General features: G+C 41.2%; 1 protein-coding gene across 1 annotated transcript in view; it reads right to left on the reverse strand.

Moving 5' to 3' along the window:
• FBXL4 (F-box and leucine rich repeat protein 4) overlaps window positions 1-13,774 on the reverse strand; it is a 207,489-nt gene extending 193,715 nt beyond the window's left edge. Inside the window, exons 1-2 of the mRNA XM_069235535.1 lie at window positions 13,668-13,774; window positions 5,928-5,987 (exon numbers count right to left, since the gene is read on the reverse strand). The gene's annotated coding sequence lies outside the window, so the exon portion shown is untranslated. The remainder of the gene's footprint in view (window positions 1-5,927; window positions 5,988-13,667) is intronic.
• Between the last annotated feature and the right edge of the window lie 1,584 nt (window positions 13,775-15,358).

Below are 15,358 nucleotides of genomic sequence, written 5' to 3' on the forward strand. Positions count from 1 at the left end.
TACATTAGATTTCAGCTATGAGTCGTTGATTAATACCTCTGTAAACTAGTTCTCTAAGGTGCCTGAATGTGGTGCACATGTTTTTCCACTGTGTCTCTTTAATGGTAAAGTAAGACTTAATTACTATTATGAAAAATACCACTTTTGGAAAGTTGGCATTTTTCTGTCTCAATCAAGTGTAGCTTTCTGCCAGTGTCAAAGGTCACATGACTGTTAATGGCTCTCCTGTGTTGTGATGTGTATTGTTTCTGGGCAGGGGGCAAAAGGGTCTCAAGTGTGGGGGAAGGATGTTTCTCTGCTGAGCAGGGTAGCCTAAGGGATGTGCCAACCCCCTTCCTTATTTCTGAAGGTGCCTGCCCTGTCAATGGAATATGCAGGCCATACCTGGGCTTATTTTTTGTTACTGTAGACAGACTGTAAGCCAAACCCATAGGAAGGGGGAGTAACTAGCCAGAACCGGTTTAGAATTAGATAAAGAGAGGGCGAAACCCTAAATGCATTTATTTTTTAAATAAGAATTTACCCAAATGTGATCAACATTTAAGATTTCTGACTAGGAAACATCCACTCAATTGACTGGCATTTCAACAAAAGCATCTATATCAATGAGACCGTAGGAAAAATGTTCACAGCTTTGGAGAAGACAGGCAGAAATTTCCAGAAGTGTGCTTCTGGGGTTGCCCCTGTGAGTGGACGTATCCGGGGTCTGAAGAAACCTTGTGTGCAGGGTTGGTGTGAGAGAGGTGGACTGGAGCATGAGAGAGGTTGACTGCATGCAAATGAATATATTCTGAGTAAATGTGAAAGGCAACTTGTGAGTAAGGTTGTGATATAATAGGTTGCCTATGAGTGAGGACAATATCCACTGCACAAACATAGCTAAAAGGAAGCGGAGTCCACAAATCAACGAGTGGCAGGAGAGGCAGCTGCCCTGTGGACTGTTAATTTGTTATGATGCACTGTGTGGGTGAGTTGCGTTTGGGTATGGATGGCTTAAGGGCGAGTCAAGTGTGCCCCTGAAAGCAGTTCAAGTGAGTTCCATTGCAAGTAAGGGGCGCAAATTAATAGTAAGGGAAAGCAGTGTGAGGATAAGTGAAGTGTGCTGCCCGTGACTGAGAATCATGTGAAAATGGAAGGGGTGGCTATATGTGTGGCTGGTAGCAGAATGAATGGGGCGTACTGGCCATGAGCGCAGAAAGTACAAGCTGCTGCCCGTCAGTGTGGAGAGTGCTAGAATGATAAAGACCAGTTGCTTGTAAAAGAAGACAGAGGATGGAAGAAGTGGCTTCGATGCATGTGTGTGTAAAAACGTGAAAGGATAATTTGGGTATGCTTCCTCTGCTTAAGGACTGTGAAAGTGAGCTCAGTGTCCACCATCCGTGAAAGATGGCGTGAGGATGAGGGGGGGGGGGGGATCTTCTTGTGAGTAAGCATTGTGCAAGAGAGCTGTGTTTCCACAATAGTACTGAAAGTTGGGGGCAGGGTTGCAAATGAGTCAGTGTGTTATCTCTGAGTGAGTCTGTCCTTCAGAATAGTGTAAGGGTCAGAGGGATGAGCTATGTTTGAGTGAGAACAGTGCAGAGAGATGTGAGCTTCCTGTTAGTTGACTAGGGTGAGAGGAGATTGTTGGTTAGAGGTCAATTAATGATAAAAGGGTAAGGGTACGCTGGACATACCTGCCTGTGAATGAGTGAAATGCAAGGATGTGTGGGATCAGCTTCCTATGCTTGAGAAGAAAGTGAGGGTAAAAGGTGGGATTAAGAACGAACTCCAGAGATACGCTTGGGTGCTCAAGTAGATATCTATTATCAGGCATGGTACATACATAAATTATCCATCTCCCTCATGGACCTTCACCATCTCCCCTTCCCACGAAATCTTATCTAACGTTCTAATCTAGTGTTCTAGACTAAATAAACATAATAGGTATACACCAAATAGCATTACCACATATCTTCCATGTTTACAAACTACTGAAACGAACGTGAGACATGACAATCAAAAACACACAAATGTTTTTCTTTATAAGCATTATTTACCTATGTTAACTTAATATTTTATAATTATATGAGCAGCTATTTACATACCCAACTTTTTTTTTGTTTGAATACAGCACCTCACATTACTTTAATAAACATGAACATTTCAAACCTTTAAACCTCTTTGGTTTATTTATATTTCTACTATGCCTCCCAAACATATTCTGATGATGACACGTAGATTGTCTGGAACTTCCAACTCCCAGATTCACTGTTCAAGTAATCATCCCTTACATTTGGGGAATTTACGCTATCATTCCTAACTCCAGTATCATCCACTTTATCTATTCAATCATTTCATTGATCCACCATCCCTTCATTTATTCCATATTTACACTTAGCCAGACTATTCAAATGTCATACCCTACAATCACTTCAAAAAGCTGAATTACAAAGCAATTTGCATACTGTTAGAAATGGGGTCTCTAGTTGGCAGAGATATACACCCTTGTCCAATTAGGGACCACAATCCTAGTCAGGGTAAGTCACAACACAATCCAAATTGTCCTGTGTCCAACCTCCGGTAGCTTGGCACTGAGCAGTCAGGCATAACTTAGGAGGCAATATGTAAAGTATTTGTGCAGAATTTATACAACAACACAGTGAAAATACCACAAAAAGACACCACACAGGTTTAGCAACATAGAGAATATTTATCTGAATAAAATACTGTTGGGACAATGAAAATCCAATGTACAAAAGCTGAGTTATGAATTTTTAAAGATTAAAATCCAATTAAAGCACTTAGAAACACAATAGCTCCGGCTGGGGCTATCACGGCAATGTTGATGGAGTATCTCCCAACAATCCAACACCACCAGTGCCGGTCACGGAGTCACACAGAGCCCCAGGTACAGTGCCTTTGGAAAACGAAGAACAAGGACGATGCACGGAGTCGGGGAGAAAAGGTATTGCTGGAGTCGGTGCGGTGTCAGTCCTTTACGGCGACCAAGGAGATGAGGCGTTGGTTCCGCACTGCGAGGCAGGTCGAGGTGAGGCGTTGGTTCTGTCCGGTTGCGGGGGGCTCATGCAGCGTCGTTAGTGATGCATCGATTCCTTGTGAACCGGCGGGATTGCTGGATATGGTCCGTCAAGACGTGATGTATCGACTTCGCAATGTCGCGATGACCCTGCGTGACGTCAGCAGAGTCGCAGCAACATCAGACCTGCGTTGCAGGCTGCGGTTGTTGCGTGCAGCAAGCGGGAGCAGGCTGCTGCATCTGTGCTGGCGTCGCTGAAGTCGGAAACTAACAAAAAGTCAGTAGGTGAAGTCTTTGCTGTCCCTGAGACTGCAGAACAGGGGGCAAGATCAATCCAAGCTCTTGGAGATAACTTTTGGTGGAAGGCATAGTCCAGCAGGGCAGCAGTCCTCCTCAGCAAAGCAGTCCAGGGAGTCCTTTGGGCAGCCAGACAGGTCTTCTGACCAGAGTTCAGGTGCAGGTCCAGAAGTGTTTGAGTTGGTGGGGTCAGAGACCCAGTTTATATACCCAAAAATGCCTTTGAAGTGGGGGAGACTTCAAAGAGTGGTTTTGTAGAGCACAAGTTCACATTTCGGCCCAGTCCTGTCTGCCAGGGTCCTTGTAGGGGGTTATCAGTCCTTTGTGTGAGGGCAGGCCACAGGCCTTTGAAAAGTGTGAGGCCCTCCACCCTTCCTGCCCAGGAAGACCCATTCAGTATGCAGATGATTGCAGATTGACTGAGTGTCCTGTGTTTGTGGTTGTCTGGGTGAAATGCCCAAGGGAGCTGTCAACCAGCACCAACCAGATGTGGTTTGGAGGCAGACTGTAAGGGGCAAATGGTATTAAGTACACAGAAATGCCTACTTTCTAAAAAAGTAGCATTTTTAAAATAGTAATATTAAATCCAACCTCACCACTAAGCAGGATTTTCTATTACCATTCTTGTCATACTAAACATGACCTGGTTACTCCTTCCAGATCAGCATCTACTACTCAAACGTATATGAGGGCAGTCCTAATGTTAGTCTATGAAAGGAACAGGCCTCACAGTAGTGGACAACGAATTTAGGAGTTTTTCACTACCAGGACATACAAAACACATACGTACATGTCCTATCTTTTAACTACATAGCACCCTACCCTATGGGTTACCTAGGGCCTTCTTTAGGGGTGAGTTATATGTAGAAAAAGGGGAGTTTGAGGCTTGGTAAGTACTTTTAAATGCCAAGTCGAAGTGGCAGTGAAACTGCACACACAGGCCTTGCAATGGCAGGCCTGAGACATGGTTAGGGGGCTATTTATGTGGGTGACACAATCAGTGCAGCAGGCCCACTAGCAGCATTTATTTTACAGGCCCTGGGCACATGTCGTGCACGTCACTAGGGACTTATAAGTAAATTGAATATGCCAATTGGGGATGAACCAATGTTACCATGTTTAACGGAGAGAGCATATGCACTTTAGCACTGATTAGCAGTGGTAAAATGTACAGAGTCCTAAAACCAGCAAAACACGTGTCAGAAAAGTGGAGGGAGGCAGGCAAAAAGGCTGTCATGTCTAACACATACCTTTAAGGACTAAAGGAACTTACTTTCCCCTTTACGTTTGTTCCTCTCTCTCTGTATCTCTCCTTACTTTCCTCCATCACTAATTCCAACAGCTACAATTTTCACTCCCTGCTTTTGTCATGCCAGTTATTGTAGGCTTGTTTAGCTAATGTTCATTTTTTCTTACATTTTCTGGGGGACATTCTACGTCTCTGACAACAGACAACCAGGCCAAATCCTTACCAAGAGGTTCATGACCCCTCATGAGAACAAATGGACTACGATCTGCACTGTTACTAGATGTTATACTATAAGCCAACATCATCTTCATAATCTGTTTCCCATTTTAATTTAATACTCATAGCTAGTAGTATGGAACATCTGATTACAAGGTTAAAGCGTTCACTAAACTGTATCCTTTGGGATGGTATAATGAGGTAGTTTTATGAATGATACCATGCCTATTCAAAAAAACTTACATTTCTCAGAAACAAATTGCAGTCCATTACCAGAAATAATACATTTTGCCAATCCCCCTCTGGTGAATATCCTGTCCAGAGACTGCAGAACATGTTCACTATTTGCCTTAACACAATTTCAACTGCTGGCCATTTAGTTTTAAAAAAAAGGAAAGGAATCCACACTCCTCTGCCAGTAGATGGGAACTACTACAATTAAGCATTATTAATCTGAACTATTCATTACTGATTAATATAAAAAAACAAATAATTGTAATATTAGGCGACTGATTACATGCCTCCATTGACAATGTTTCTGAAGACACAGGGGTTGACGCAAACTGGAGCTAATAAAATATAACTGTCAAGAGAAAAGCACAATGAATAAGGAAGGACCGAGGTACATTTAATAACTATGCTCTAGACAATTTAACCAAGAGCCCAACACTTGTGCATAGTGTCATGCAAACTGAAAGTGACCTAATCTCTGTGTCGGTCACTGAATAAAAGCCAAGTACCAGTCCTGATGGGTTAAGAAGTGTGAAGCTGAAGTACCACAATGACAGAAAAACCAAATGGAATTCAATGACATGCATATTCTAAACAACTACAAGAACAAATACTTCAAAATAAGTACTGAGTCTGTACAAGTGAAATTGACAGCTTAAATGTATCACGTAGGGATGACCATGATATGAAAAGCATTATACAAATGTTGTGATTGCAAGGAGTGTGCAATAGAAAAGAGCAGCATAAACCAATAGGATATGTAAAGAAGCAAAAACGACTATACAAAGAATGCATCACAACGTCTATCAGATGGAATTAGAGACTCTGATTTTATCAGTTTTTGCCAATCAAATATGACATACAAATAACCAATTTGGCAAGAATAAAAAAGAGTGGCATTTTAGAACCACTTACCTGAATGCCAGGTATCATCTATCAACGATGGACTGAAACTTGCAGATGTAAATCCGATTTCTGCATTGAGAGAAGATACATGGGCTAAGTTTAGATAAAGGCTCTCTTCATCAAGAACGTTGATCAACAGTGAAGCAAACAAGACCTAACCTTGCATTTAATGCTAATATAAACAGAAACCGAAATACAAAATGTACCCAATCTAAGCATGTCCTATGCATGTTATGGCCAGACAATGTTACTAATGCTAGCATAAAAATCAGTATGGGTTAGTATGAAAGAAAACTATGTCATCTTCTTAATAACTGCAACACATATCTAGTTTTTAGGAAAAACTAGGTTCCTAAAAAATAATCAAACATTAGAACGACGTAAAGAGGATTGCAGACGCACAAATTCTCATTAAAAACAAGCTATGTGCAACCAGTATCATTGAAATCTGCATTGGGTAATCTTCATAAATGAGTGACATGATCCATTCAAAACGTTAATTTTTCCTAATTTTTATTGTTTTTGAAAGACATTAACTGTATATGGTTGATAAATTCTGTGTCAGTAACACAATAATCTGCAACAGATTAGTTTAAGTTCTTGAATCTTGAGTATGTGTAATTTTGTGCATCCGTATGTTATAATCTCCAATCCTTCATGAGGAGGACATTCTTGTATTCTGCAATGAGAACATAATATAACAATTATTTTACCGAGAAACCAAGATCACAAGAAGTAATAAAAACCCTATGGGTTGGTGGGTTATATTGTGTCTCGTGAATTAATGGTGAACAGTCGTGGACTAACTCTTTGACTAATCAGATACATAACAAACCTCAAGTGATGTGGGTAAAAGTTTACTGTCTGGTGGAGTGTGTAAACCAAAAAAACAAGCATTTGCAATGCAATAGGTTTCACATGTGCAAGAGTTAAAGCTATTGGATTTGTTAATGCCCAATTGGACTTTTCTTGCCCAATCAATCGGTCAATCCAGCCTTATAATTTGGTCCTTTCCTGCCACATAATTCCAGTGGCCCTGCATGTAACTAAAGCACTTCCATATACCTTTTTCCTCTATCTGCAGTAAAAAATGAAATATTGTCATTTAACATCCTAATTTCAATCTGCTATGCTAATTATATGCACATCCACATCCTTGGAACTGAGAGTCCGGTAGCTTTAGCTGCTGGGGGGCAAATCTTTTACTGACCATTATTATGACAATGCCTGTCCTTAGGTAATAGCAGGCGGAAAGGCAGGGTGAGACATAGGCAATAAAGGATAACAGATGGCTGAGTGGCGTCCAGTGCTGCTTTGATATGCATGCAACCAAAACGGAAACCAAACAGGACAAGGAACCTTTGTTAAGAAATGATAGGCCCCTCTGTAGCACCCTCACTGTTTGGTACCTCAGGGCTGCACTCAAAAGATGCACATTCACATGGTAAGCATTTTCAACATGGCACAATTCCTGAGTGACAGTTGACATAAATATTTGGATGTTAGGGGGCTGCATATCTGAAAAAAATAAAGACATACCTCTTGCACCATGTAGCTGTGTATGTGTTAGCACCCCAGTGGAACACCATATGCTCTCTCTCTTCTGTGTGTCAGTGAAAAGAAGCTGCCATAAATCTATCAGACCTTCACACTGCACCAAAGACATAAAAATGGTGAATACCCTACCCAAATGAGCGACAAGTCGAGCAATGCACCTCCAGCACAGAACGAATGGTAAAGTCTTTTGGAGCACACACATCCACACGCCTAACACTAACTGTATTTAGTTGCTTTCTATGAGGTTTTTTAACTAATAAATTGGTACTTTCTACCACATTATAGCTTGACTGGTTATCATAAGCCCTATGATTTATAGGTCTAAACCAATCCGAGGCTTACAACTTAAAGGAAGAGGGCCTGGGACTGGCATATCCCGGAGCCTAGAGGGTTCTTTAATTCCATTACTGGCTTTTATAAAAGGCATGACATTTCAATTCTGTCATTAGGTCCCTTCAGATAGACTGAATCAAAATGTCTTACCCACTTGATTTCGCTATATAATAGGGTTTTTTTCAGAAGTCCATGCCAGGTAGTGGTTGAATTACATGTTTGTTTTATTAAAAATGTATGGCACCAATGTATTTGATGTTTTTGTTATGGATGTTGCTAATATGTTCTGTCATTCACCCATTTAGCAGTCCACATGAGCATTTCAAAGAACATATGCAACAGTGGGGACTACACGTTGCACAGGTTCTACTTGGTTTGTTTGCCACTACGTAGATACAGTATGGAATCACCTCTTATTACATTGTTAGAATGAAGTCAGCTTAAATGGGGGAAGTACCTTCTGGTGGCTGTTTCTCTTTCCTATCAACTGTCTTGTCTTTTGTGATTATTTCTTAAACGTTGTTGAATCTTTGATAAGCAAATCAAAGTCTGCTTGAGAAAACACCCTTAAAATATCTTTCTGCCTGTAAGATTTCCCTTCTTTTGTTGACAGTCTTATGATGACTGGACTAAGTTGAAAGCTTAGAAACAAAAGTGAAAGTCTCTTTTTCCTTCTGTTCAGATTTTACAGAAACTTTTGTGTGAGTCTTTAGCTTATTCTCTCTTGGGCCTTTTTAATAATGTCAAGAAGATAGCCTTGAGCATTAAATTGGCTGCAAAAATCGATTGAAACACTTTCATATTGGTTTCTGATGTAATTCTTTTGATTTTAATCTTGTCAGTTGAGAGTAAGGTAAATCTATTTTTAAAGTTTCAGGACGAACGTTTTTATAGTGCAACAGGAGATACTAAAAGAAATCTGAAAAGCAGGACAAAGAAAACAACCTCTCTGCTTCTAAAAAGATGAGAAATCCTCTAGGGTGACTGATTTTAACGGTTTATTCTCAAACATACCTCAGTTTGTCTTTCAAAGATCTGACAATATTGAAGACATAATCACGAACAATAAGACAATTGGTCAAAAAGCTACCATAAGGCACTTTCCTGTTTGAGTAGTGTCCCTTGTAACAATGTAATAGGAAGTGAATATAAAATGCAGCGATACGGTGGCATAAAACAGTATGCAATATACTGACACCAGCAATGCCATAGATTGTTTAAAATGTCATTGTAGATTACTATACAGATAAATGACAGACAGAAAAAATAAAAACTTGACTCGCAGAACAAAAAGCAACATCAGTAACAAAAGCATCAATTAAGAGTGGCCACACATTTTTCTGAAAAGAAATAGAACTTAAGTCAACTTCAGTTACAGGTTCTCAAGGTAATTCAACCAATGCTTTTCGTGGAAATTCTACAAACCTTATTATAAAGGGAAATCAAGTAGATAGGAAATGTGAATACAGTGTGTTGGAAATGGCCTCTGAAGGGTCATCCCAAACTGTATGCCTTCCTCCTCTTCTTTTTCTGACCTCATTTTTGCTGGCTTTAGGACTCTGGACATGTTACCACTCTACCCAGTGTTACAGTGCATGTGCTCTCTCCCTTAAACATGGTAATATTGGTTCATCCCCAATTGACATATTTGATTTACTTAGACATCCCTAGTAAAGTGCACTACATGTGCCCAGGGCCTGTAAATTAAATGCTACTATTGGGCCTACAGCTGATTAGTTAACCATGTCTCAGGCCTGCCATTGCAAGACCTGTGTGTGCATTTTCACTGCCACTTCGACTTGGCATTTAAAAGTACTTGCCGAGCCTTAAACCCCTATTTTTCTATATATACGTCACCACTAAGGTAGGCCCTAGGTAGCCCGTAGGACAGGGTGCTATATAGGTAAAAGATAGGACATGTATATATGTGTTTTATATCTCCTGGTAGTGGAAAACTCTTAAATTTGTTTTCCACTACTGTGAGGCCTGCTCCTTTCCTGGATTAGCACTAGCACTGCCCTCATATACTTTTTGAGTGGCAGGTTCCAACTTGAAAGAGGTTACTGAGTCATATTAGTATGGCCAGAATGGTAATAGAAAATCCTGCTTATTCGTGAGGTTGGATTTTATATTACTATTTTAGAAATGCCACTTTTAGAAACTGAGCATTTCTCTGCACTTAAAATCCATCTGTGCTTTAGGCCTGTCTCCAATCAACTTCTGGTCTGTGCTGGTTGACAGCTCCCTTGTGCATTTCACCCAGACAACCACAAACACTGAACACTCAGTCACACCTGCATTCATCTGCATGTTGAATGGATCTTCCTGGGCTAGAAGAGTGGAGGGCCTGACTCTTACATTTCAAAGGCCAGTGGCCTGCCTTCACACAATGGACTGCTAAACCCCCTACTAGGACCCTGGCAGACAGGGCTGAACTGAGAGGGGGAACTTGTGCACTTCAAAAGCACTCTTTAAAGTCTCCCCCACTTCAAGGGCATTTTGGGGTATATAAACTGGGTCTCTGACCCCACCAAATCAGACACTTCAGGACCTACACCTGCACCCTGTCAAGAGGAACTGCCTGGCTGCCCAAAGAACTCATCTGGACTGTTTTGTTGAGAAGGACTGCTGCCCTGCTGGCCTCTGACTTTGCTGAGAAGAGCTCTGTCTTCCCCAAAAGTGCTCTCCAAGGGCTTAGATTGGCCTTGCCTCCTGTTTTCTGAAGTCTCAGGGCCAAAAAGACTTCATCTCTACAGGAAACTCCTTGTGTGTCAAAAATTGATGCACCGCCTGCTGAAATCAATGCAAAACCTCCACTGCGACTGTGAAATCGCCGCACAGCCGACCAGAACGACGCAGCCTCGACTTCCCGGCTGCAAATTTGACACAGCGCCTGCCCTGCAACTGACAATTCAACACATCGCCTACCTAATCGACGCAGTGCCCCTGCCTTCTTCCAGCCCGTCAAGGATTTTCCCTGCATCATTCCTGGGCATCAAAATATACCCGGCACCACAGTGAGGAACCAAGACTGAGCGCCGAAAACAATGCAAATCCCTTGCAGCGTGAAAAGAAACTACGCATTGTCTGTGTCCCGACAGAAAATTCAATGCAACACCCTATTTTTCCATGCATCTCCTCCTCTGCGGTCTCTATGTGTCATTATTTTTTACTCATACCAGGTACTGTGTGTAACAAAAGGACAACTGTTTATTTCTAAGGATTAAGACTCTTTTAAACGTGATATTTAAACTGGTGCTCATTGGTTCTTTGTCGTTTTTACCTTATTTTATTAAGATAAATATTATCTATTTTTTCTAAACCTGTGTGGTGTATTTTTGTGGTGTTTTCACTGTATTACTGTATGATTTATTGCACAAATACTTTACACATTGCCTACTAAGTTAAGCCTGACTGCTCAGTGCCAAGCTAGCAGAGGATGAACACAAGATAATTTGGATTGCTGTGATTTACCCTGACTAGGATTGTGGTCCCTACTTGGATAAGGGTGTATTCCTCTGCCAACTACAGCCCCCATTTCTAACACAGTGTATTTAAATGACAGAATTGAAAGGTTACGCTTTTTATAAAATAAAGTGGCAAAATATGCAGTTGTTCTGGATGTTTTTAACAATGTAAATTTACAGCATTCCCATTACTTGGGTAACATATTCATTCATCTGCCATAACTATTTTTATATAACACCGATTCCATCTCAATTTTGAGCATTACCAGTCGCACACACTGCTCAGTAATACTCCTCTTTCTTTCTTTTTTCATTTTTTTTTAAATTTCAACTAGTTTCTAACAGATTAGAAGTTGGCTTCTGTCTCTTCTTTTCGTTTGTCTTGTTACTGTCATTCTAAAAACATACCATTCTGCATCTGACTCCAGAGCCTGTGATAATCCTATTACGAATTCGACCACTTCTTGTGGTGACATTATTCACTTTATACTGCTCATCTACTACTATGAAAATCAATCATTTCTCTCATTTTCTTTGTATCACACTTTCGTTTCTGTAACTCAATCTGTAAGTCTCTATTTGTACTTTAAATATGGCAGATGGTGTTGTCTTCTGTCTACTTCACATCACCTCAGTAACAACAGAATATGAAGAATCAGGACTTCGCTCTCCAATCTTTGCATATATTGCAAACTGACCTGCTCACCCACTCATTCTTTCATACCTTCGGCATAGGTGTTTTCACATTCTTCCTTTGTCTCTTTCTAATACCTAGAATACCCAGATCTCACTGGTTCTTCTACTGACCATTCAAATAACGTAGACAATTTCCATCTCCATCATTTGACGCGTGTCACATAACCACGTAAACCACAGTTGCGCATAACGTTCATGCTTAAGGTAACATCTGGATTGAGGATTTCATTGCTTCCACTCTCAGTCTATTTATAAATCTGCTCTTTCTTCTGGTCTATGCAGATGGTAATCCCTATTTACTAATACGTAAACCACAGCACTTTGGATTCTTCCATCCATGTACCCCTACGACCTTCTTATCCATTCACGGTTAATATGTTGGATTTGTTGTGCTTCTGGTACTCTTAATTATTAGTCTTCATTGTCCTTTCTTCTCTCTTGGTTTAAATACTCCAGGAGACCACACAGGAAACTGTCACACATAATTTGAGGCTTGTTACGCAATGGATTAGTCAAAGAGGTAATTCGTAATAGTTAATCACCATAAGTGAATGAGGTAGGATATAACACACCAAGACACATGGTTTTTATCAGTAAATTATTGTGATTTTCCCTCCCTGATAAAATAATTGTTAAATTATGTTGTTTGCAGACTACAGTAATTAGGTTTATCTTGATGGAGAACCTCTGTAAGGTCTGAAATACATTGAAGATTACAACAGAGGCATCCATCAAATTACATGTCATAAAGATTCAAGATATTAAATTTATCAGAACCAGGTTATTGTATTACAGAAGAAGAATGTATCAACTATTTACTATTGACGTCGTTCATAAACAATAACAAAAAAAATTAAGAAATAATGATCTGCGTAGAATGGATTAAGTAATTAATTTATGGAAGTTACCCAGTGCAGATTTTACCGTTAATGATTGTGCACTGAGACGCTATACTCATTCCGGGGACAGCTTGTTTTTTAAGGATTCGTGGGTGCTCTTGGGCAGACAACACACTCAATTGGCATACCTACAATAGAATAAGCATATTAAACCTGATTATTAGAAGATTTAAGACAACAGGAGTACAAATATTGTACCCTTACCTTTGACAACCTGAAAAAATAAGTTATTTTTGGCATAGAATAATCAATCGTCCAAGCGGACATTAATGTACGCACACAATCTTAACATCCTGTCACATACACCAGTAGGCCATCAGCGACGAAATTAGGGAATAATTGAAAAATCCCACGAGACTGTATGCAATAACTACATCCCATATATTTTCCTCTAGGATGTTTTAGCTCAGTTAATTATCCGACTCGTATGATCTGCTACTTGTGGAATTGAAGCGACTAGCCCTTCTCACACTTTGAGGCTCACAAAACTACCAATATCTGAAGATTTTCTTCATTGTTCATCTAGGGTTCTAAAGTTGCTGTGGGGCAACATGTCCAGCACAGTATAAAAAAAAATTAAACAAATAAAACGATTACAGAGACAGAAATCGTATTAAAACGTAGTAAATATGCGCTCCATGCCTATCTCTCATAAATTAGCCAAATTCTCATGAACGTGTAAGTGTTATAAGCTGCGAAGACATGACGTTTGCCCATTTTGAACGATTTTGCGATCGTACTACTGCCAGGTCCTAACGTCTTGTTCTAAATAACATGACAACCTGTCCACTACTTACACGGACCGTCCATGAAATCAGCCCAGGATGCGTTGTCCTTTGTTGATGTTTTAACGAATGTCATTTCTCAGCACTTCCGGGTCGTACACCAACCAATCCCACATCCGAACACTTCCGGGAATCGCAGGAGAGGAAATGTGTAAGGTTGCCTAGGATTGGAGAATCGGCAGCTCTTCAATGTATTGGAGTGTGCTGTATAGAATACTGAACTTTTTCTTTTATTGGCAATGGGCTGTGTGGCACCGCGTGCTGCAGTCCGAGCCGCTCTCCGTGAGTCGGCGGGTACACATTCCTGTTTTTCCCTACTTTGGAGTAGGTTGGTCTCGGTTGAAGTGAACAAAAGTGCAGTTGAATTGAGCCAGTTGTGTACCTTGCGGTGATAGCCTCTTTTGACCCGTAACCTTTTTTTCGCCTTGGCTAGTTGGAGTGACTGGTGGGGAGAGTAGCTTCTCGGAATAGGGCCGACCTGGTTTGGTCATCGTAGTGGACTGTGGTTGGACCCGCTCGCGCTATCCCTCCTGCAGCCCCATAAATCACCCCCTCCGGCGATTGATGTTATAGTGGGGTATAATATTTCGTATCCTAGGAAAAGTGTATCCCCAGTAGGGCTTCAGGCTGCCGTTTTAGATTCACTCACTGACCCCAGGAGCTTTCTCTTTTCACTCAGCTGTGTGGCTGGCTACGCGGGTGGCGCTAAGTGCTGAAGTAGACTTTTCCTTGGCACTTGGGGACCACTAGATCAAAGGAAAAGAACAGCATGGCAGCCCCAACCCCCATGGCTACACCTGTGTGATCATGACAGGCGCACGTTGCCGGAAAATAGGCAAGGCGCGCCGCTCAGATACACGAAATAGGTACTATAGTCTAAAACTGCCAGGTGACAACAATTTTCTGTTTGTCAATTGAGAAGCGGAAGCCATGTGCGCCGCCAAAGACACACATGCTCAGCTGTAATGATTTATGTGTTTATTACTGCAGCATCCGGGCAGTTTTAATAGTGGAACAGACACCATAATAAACAAGCATTTGCAATGCAATAGGTCTCGCATTTGCTTGGGATAGTGCTAATGGTACTTGTAGGAAAGTACCATCTTCCTTGGCATGTTACCCCCATTTTTACCTGTATGTCAGTATGTTTTTGCCTGTCTCACTGGGATCCTGCTGGTCAGGACCCCAGTGCCCATAGTTTATGGCCTAATGTGTGTGTCTGTATAGTGCTTAACTGTGTCACTGAGGCTCTGCTAACCAGAACCTCATTGCTTATGCTCTCTCTCCTGAATTTGTCACTGTAGGCTAGTGACTTCATTTACCAATTTCAATTGGCACACTGGACCCCCGTTATAAGTCCCTAGTATATGGTACCTAGGTGCCTAGGGCATTGGGGTTCCAGGAGATCCATATGGGCTGCAGCATTTCTTTTGCCACCCTTAGGGAGCTCAGACAAACCCTTGCACAGGCCTGCCATTGCAGCCTGCATGAAATTACGCACACGTTATTTCACAGCCATTTTCACTGCGCTTAAGTAACTTATAAGTCACCTAGATGTCTAACCGTCACTTGCTGAAGGTTAGGTGCAAAGTTACTAAGTGTGAGGGCACCCTTGCACTAGCAAAGGTGCCCCCACACAGTTTAGGGCCATTTCCCCAGACTTTGTGAGTGCGGGGACGCCATTACACGCGTGCACTACATAT

Source organism: Pleurodeles waltl, chromosome 5 (genome assembly GCF_031143425.1).
Source record: "Pleurodeles waltl isolate 20211129_DDA chromosome 5, aPleWal1.hap1.20221129, whole genome shotgun sequence".
Lineage (NCBI taxonomy): Eukaryota > Metazoa > Chordata > Amphibia > Caudata > Salamandridae > Pleurodeles > Pleurodeles waltl.